Raw genomic sequence first — 7,472 nt, forward strand, 5'->3', positions numbered from 1 at the left:
CAGAGTATGTAGCTTCATATTATTCTGCATTGCTGTATAAAGTATTGCTGGGATTTGTAGTCCTCTCTAGCTGATGGTATTATTCTGCAGTGCTTTACAATGTATTGCTGGGATTTGTAGTTCTCTATAATTGGTGGTATTCTGCATTGCTGTATAATGTAATGCTAAGATTTCTAGTCTCTCTACAGCTTGGAGTCAGTGGCAGATCTGCCAGGGTCGCAGCTGCAACCGGGCCCTGGCGCTCCAACACTGACTCCAAGCTGTAGAGACTACAAATCACAGCCCGGGCAGGAGGAAAAGGGCCCCCTTTGACCGTCACCATTTCTATAAAAGGGCCCACCAAGAGCCTCAGCATCCTCAGCGTTTCGTGTCAGCTCGGTCCAGCCGCGATTTGGGTCAACTCGGTGCGGCCGCGATTCTGGTCAGCTCGGACCAGGCGCGATTCGACCGTGACGTGATGGAGTAATTCTCAAACTTTCACAGCGCTGAAAACTGAAAAATGGCCTAGTAATGAAGGGGGTATAACATGGTGCGAAATTGGGGTTGCCACCTGTCCAGGATTCACCCGAACAGTCCGGGTTTTGAATGCTGTGTTTGGGTTTCATGGCAGCTGAAACCCGGACACATGATGTCAGGCAGACAGGGGCAACCAAAATCGAGATAGGGGCTACTGCCCCCCCTCCTACTAAAAATAGTCTCGACTGTGATATCTACATATGAATGGGTGACGCTATGTACATATGAATATGCCACGACTCATTCTCCCAAAAACATTTCCATGCATCGCTAGAGTGTTCGGGTTTCGCCGGAAGAAAAGGTGGCAACCCTACGCGAAATGATTAAATAAATTGGGGAGAATTTATCAAAACTGGAGCAGACAGAATCTGGAGAAGTGGCCCATGGCAACCAATCAGCTTCTATCTTCAGTTTGCTCGGGTAGGATTTGCAAATGAGACAGAGAAGCTGGTTGATTGCAGTGCAAATCTGCTCCAGATTTCGTCTGCTCCAGTTTTGATAAACTCTCCCTATTGTATTATCAAAAAATGTGCGTTTTGACATCTGTGAAAGTTGAAAAATGTAAAAAGATACGGCAACAAAATGGTATGAAAAAACGGTAACGACATCACAGTTTCCGTTTAATTTCCAAAGACTTCTACAGAGTAGTAAGGCTAAAAGTTGACTCAGCGCAGCTCTCCAGCCTACCACTACTGGCTCCCTGCCCAAAACAAAGATGGCGTCCGCGTTTCTCCCATCAGATTGGGGGGGAGAACCCGCAGCGGCCTCTGGCGGTACAAACCCGCACTGCAGTGGAGCTCGGCCCCAGATGGCCGCTTGACGTCATAGAGCGGGAGGGCAGGCGGGAGCTGGCCGGACACGGCTTTCTCCTCCAGCATCATCTCATTCCCGGGCAGCGGCTTCCATTAGGACTACATGGGGTAAGAGAGCGCCGAGCAATGCTGCTGTGCGGGGGACGGAGGGAACTTTTCTGGCGGCTTGGAGCGCTGTAGATGGAGTTACACTTGCTGGCTCTCACTCATCATCAGTCTGTATACAGCCAGTAATGGATTTCTATTAACTTTCCCAGACTATGGGACGCTGCAATAATAGTGCAGCCGTTGCCCTTAGCAACCAGTCTGTCATCTTAAAGTGTCTGTCTACTTTTACAGCCGACTTAGGATGACACCATCTTTTTATGTCATGTTCCCATTCTCATAGCAGAACTGGAAAAGACCAATACAAATCTTGCTTGGGTCTTACTTTCTATTGGAGGGTGCTGGGGAGTCATGGTTACCATAGTTAACCCTGTCTGTGCTGGCAGATCTTACCGTAGTAACAGATATGTCCTTACAAAGGGCTAAAGATAGCATGGCTTGGGTGGTACTGGGGGTCCCCGGTTTGAATCCCAGTCAGGACAGCCTCTGCATGGAGTATGCATGTTCTCCCTGGGTTTCTCCCGGCCACTACTGGATCTCTACCCAAAACAAAGATGGCGTCCACGTTTCTCCCATCTGATAGGGTCAGAGTCCTCGCAGCGGCCTCCAAAGATGTGCTGGAAAGTTTGGCCCATGACCACCTGAGACCCCCTGGAGCCCTCACTGACCCCCTGGATCCCTCACTGGCCACCTGGAGCCCGCACTGATCGCCTGCGGGCCGCACAGACTGCACGTGAGCCCGCCCTGGCCCTCATAGAGCCGCACTGGCCACCTAAGAACCTGAACCGCCTCCTGAGAGCCTGCACAGCCCCGCCTATATCCAACACTTCCCCCCCTAAATGGCCTGATGTCTCCAGGCTCCTGAGACCCTGGAGATATCAGGCCCTAAACCCGGAGCAACACAGAGTATGTAGCTTCATATTATTCTGCATTGCTGTATAAAGTATTGCTGGGATTTGTAGTCCTCTCTAGCTGATGGTATTATTCTGCAGTGCTTTACAATGTATTGCTGGGATTTGTAGTTCTCTATAATTGGTGGCATTCTGCATTGCTGTATAATGTAATGCTAAGATTTCTAGTCTCTCTACAGCTTGGAGTCAGTGGCAGATCTGCCAGGGTCGCAGCTGCAACCGGGCCCTGGCGCTCCAACACTGACTCCAAGCTGTAGAGACTACAAATCACAGCCCGGGCAGGAGGAAAAGGGCCCCCTTTGACCGTCACCATTTCTATAAAAGGGCCCACCAAGAGCCTCAGCATCCTCAGCGTTTCGTGTCAGCTCGGTCCAGCCGCGATTTGGGTCAACTCGGTGCGGCCGCGATTCTGGTCAGCTCGGACCAGGCGCGATTCGACCGTGACGTGATGGAGTAATTCTCAAACTTTCACAGCGCTGAAAACTGAAAAATGGCCTAGTAATGAAGGGGGTATAACATGGTGCGAAATTGGGGTTGCCACCTGTCCAGGATTCACCCGAACAGTCCGGGTTTTGAATGCTGTGTTTGGGTTTCATGGCAGCTGAAACCCGGACACATGATGTCAGGCAGACAGGGGCAACCAAAATCGAGATAGGGGCTACTGCCCCCCCTCCTACTAAAAATAGTCTCGACTGTGATATCTACATATGAATGGGTGACGCTATGTACATATGAATATGCCACGACTCATTCTCCCAAAAACATTTCCATGCATCGCTAGAGTGTTCGGGTTTCGCCGGAAGAAAAGGTGGCAACCCTACGCGAAATGATTAAATAAATTGGGGAGAATTTATCAAAACTGGAGCAGACAGAATCTGGAGAAGTGGCCCATGGCAACCAATCAGCTTCTATCTTCAGTTTGCTCGGGTAGGATTTGCAAATGAGACAGAGAAGCTGGTTGATTGCAGTGCAAATCTGCTCCAGATTTCGTCTGCTCCAGTTTTGATAAACTCTCCCTATTGTATTATCAAAAAATGTGCGTTTTGACATCTGTGAAAGTTGAAAAATGTAAAAAGATACGGCAACAAAATGGTATGAAAAAACGGTAACGACATCACAGTTTCCGTTTAATTTCCAAAGACTTCTACAGAGTAGTAAGGCTAAAAGTTGACTCAGCGCAGCTCTCCAGCCTACCACTACTGGCTCCCTGCCCAAAACAAAGATGGCGTCCGCGTTTCTCCCATCAGATTGGGGGGGAGAACCCGCAGCGGCCTCTGGCGGTACAAACCCGCACTGCAGTGGAGCTCGGCCCCAGATGGCCGCTTGACGTCATAGAGCGGGAGGGCAGGCGGGAGCTGGCCGGACACGGCTTTCTCCTCCAGCATCATCTCATTCCCGGGCAGCGGCTTCCATTAGGACTACATGGGGTAAGAGAGCGCCGAGCAATGCTGCTGTGCGGGGGACGGAGGGAACTTTTCTGGCGGCTTGGAGCGCTGTAGATGGAGTTACACTTGCTGGCTCTCACTCATCATCAGTCTGTATACAGCCAGTAATGGATTTCTATTAACTTTCCCAGACTATGGGACGCTGCAATAATAGTGCAGCCGTTGCCCTTAGCAACCAGTCTGTCATCTTAAAGTGTCTGTCTACTTTTACAGCCGACTTAGGATGACACCATCTTTTTATATGTCATGTTCCCATTCTCATAGCAGAACTGGAAAAGACCAATACAAATCTTGCTTGGGTCTTACTTTCTATTGGAGGGTGCTGGGGAGTCATGGTTACCATAGTTAACCCTGTCTGTGCTGGCAGATCTTACCGTAGTAACAGATATGTCCTTACAAAGGGCTAAAGATAGCATGGCTTGGGTGGTACTGGGGGTCCCCGGTTTGAATCCCAGTCAGGACAGCCTCTGCATGGAGTATGCATGTTCTCCCTGGGTTTCTCCCGGCCACTACTGGATCTCTGCCCAAAACAAAGATGGCGTCCACGTTTCTCCCATCTGATAGGGTCAGAGTCCTCGCAGCGGCCTCCAAAGATGTGCTGGAAAGTTTGGCCCTAGTATGTATACGCAATAAGGACCTTAGTGTGTAAGCTCCTTGAGGGCAGGGACTGATGGGAATTATTGGTGCTATATAAAGAATATTAAAACAAGCAGAGAATCTGGAGCGGTTGCTCATGGCAACCAATCAAGTCAAGTTTCTCAAGCCGGTGTTCTATAGAAAGTTCCAACTTGTCGACGTCTCCAACCGGTGACGTCACATCCGGTGACTGCCAGTAGGAGATGTACAGCAGATGGTGCTAGTGCGCATGCCCAGGAAATCCTTGTCCAAGGTCTAATACTCAATGGGGGGGGGGTGGGGGGGAGGAGCAAGATGGAAACTGTTTGTTGAACGCATTGAATTCTAACAGTTATTGGGGTCTGTTCGGGAGTCTCTGTTCATTTCACTAACTGAATGCTAAAACCAAATGATGAACCTTTGTACCGTCATTCGTCGGGTCTGTGATGGCGTTATTGGAGGCGCTGGCCAGATTTTTCATATGAAAGCTCGTTCGATTGGCCAGTTAAAGTGTATTTCCGTATGTCCTGCGTTCCTTCCAAAGATCTGAGAATGTCATCAGACGCCTGACAAATGTCCCATCAAAATGTCATATGGTTCTAACGTTTCATTTTTGGAATGAATGGAGTTTCTTGAACGGAAACCACATTCGCTGTTGGAATTTTGGTCGAGGAAACATTTTCCATCCTGCGAGTTTTCTCATCACTCCAGTCGCAATCTATCATCAGTTTAACCCCGACAGCCAACAAAGTTCTTATGTACGGAAATTGTTTTGAAATCCTAAGCAGCGTATGTTCTGCTTTAGATGTGTCGGTGTGGTCTGTGCAAGCTTCTCCCTCCATTTCCAGTGACCGGAAACTGTCCCCATAGAAAGACTAGGGGCACTCTGAGCTTCCTCTCATTCAATCTTAAAATCTTTTAACCCTTTGTTTGGGCAGTGTTTAAATCTAGTGACACATGTTTATGGGTTCAAGGTAAATTCCAACCTCTTGCAGATCAGAAAGCCGCTTACTAGAGACATCTACACAAAGTACTGGAGGGCCTACTGTTACTGGGTCAAGACTAACTAACAGAAGAGACACAGAACTTTTTCAGAACTAGATGTTCTCCAAAGGGGGTGCAGACAGTGACCTGGTGGCCAGCACCCTCAAGGTTCACACAGCAACTTTGTTGGTATTTCTCATCAAAAAGTTAGCTAATAACTCATCTGTCCGTCACTTTCTCCAGTCTAAGACCTCTACGGCAACCAACAGTACCCCCTTGGGCCCTCACTTAAAGTGACATTAAACCCTCAGATTTTTTAACATAAACCAATACTGTAATGTGCGCCTTACTGTAACCCATGGTTGTTTCCCTTCTCTTTGCTGCTCTTCCTTTTAAATCCTCATGTCTTCTCATGCTTGGGGAGAACTTCCCTTTTCAGCTCAGGCCCTCTTCCTGTAGTGCTGGCTCAGGTTTCAAGCCTATACAAACGTACACACAGACACCATGTAGCCATTCCAGAGACAAGGCAGTCTGCTGCAAAACAGAAGTTCTCCCCAAGCATGAGAACAGATACAGATTTAAAAGGAAGAGCAGCAAAGAGAAGGGAAACAACCATGGATTACAGGAAGGCGCACATTACAGTATTGGTTTATGTTAAAAAATCTGACGGTTTAATGTCACTAAGTCCTGGACAGACTAAATCAGAGTTTGAACCCCTAGAAGAGGCATCCAGGAAGTTCCTGTCAGTCAAATGAGAATTGTTGGTGGCCAAGTATGAGACTTCATACTTTCTCCGTAAAGGAACCGCTCTTTCTGCAGCCATTTATAACTGAGGTCACTGTCTCCCAGGAGCCTTCTAAACTCTGTTTCCTGGAACATTGTTGGTAAAGGAGTTTTTATTTATGTAATACTGGGCAGCACAGTGGCATAGTGGTTAGCACTTCTACCTTGCAGCAAGTCCCCGGTTCATATCCCGGTTAAGACTCTCTCTGCAAGGAGTTTGCATGTTCCCCCTGTGCTTGTGTGGGTTTCCTACGGGAACGCCAGTTTCCTCCCACACTCCAAAGACATGCTGGTCCGATAATTGGCTTCTGTCTAAATTGATCATGTATGTTTGTGTGATGGGGACCTGAGATTGTAAGCTCCTAGGGGGCAGGGACTGATGTGAATGTGTAAAGCGCTGCGTGAATTATCGGCGCTATATTAATACCTGTAATAACTAAATAGAAAATACAAGTATTTATATAGTGCCTACCATTTACAGGGAGTTTGTTTCCAAATGATTTAGGGCAGATTCAGAGCTAGTTCACGCCAGCCACAGTGCGTTCCGCGGCTCACTTTGTTGTAGGGCGTGGCGGTGCATTGAAGTGAATGGCACCGCAGGCTCGCCCTCCGACCGCACGGGAACAAAAGGCACATCAATGCCTGCGGTCCGGTCAGAAAAACTGCTGCGGGCATTGATGTGCCATTCACTTCAATGCCATGCCCCCTCCCGGCCTACAACAAAGTTAGCTGGCCGAATGCGATCCAGTGCGTTCCGGCCAGAATCGGGACGGAACGCACTGTGGCTGGTGTGAACTAGCCCTCACATTCCTGTAAGTGTAGTATTGTGCTTTTTGAAGCTTATATTTGTGTGTTTTATATATGCAGTTTTTGTTTTTCTCTTGTAATGGAAAAGGGGGCAACCTTCGGTTGATAGAGAATTGAAGGAGTCATGTATCATCTCCAGGTTGGAGCTTCCATCGGGCTAAGGACAGTCTCCCTTCCCCAATCACCAACACCGTCACATGAGTTGCATACACCTTTGCACCTGGAAGCATGTTGTTTTTTTTTCTGTCGGTGGCTACCTGGAAATTTGTTCCAGAACACCCAAGAATTTTGTGAGTTTGAGTTGTAGAGTTACCTTGGGTGCCTGCTGGAGGGTTTAAAAGTTTGGTTTGAGTACTTGGTAAGCAAAGGTTTCTTTAAACTGCTAACAACTAATAGTACATGTTTGAGGTTTAAGTTCTTTGTTGATACGGGTCATTGCCATTTGTCACAAAATTCAATTTATAAATTCCATATTTTTGGCAGGAGAGACTTAT

This window comes from Nanorana parkeri, unplaced genomic scaffold, assembly GCF_000935625.1.
Source record: "Nanorana parkeri isolate BGI_ZX_2015 unplaced genomic scaffold, ASM93562v1 scaffold1408, whole genome shotgun sequence".
NCBI lineage: Eukaryota > Metazoa > Chordata > Amphibia > Anura > Dicroglossidae > Nanorana > Nanorana parkeri.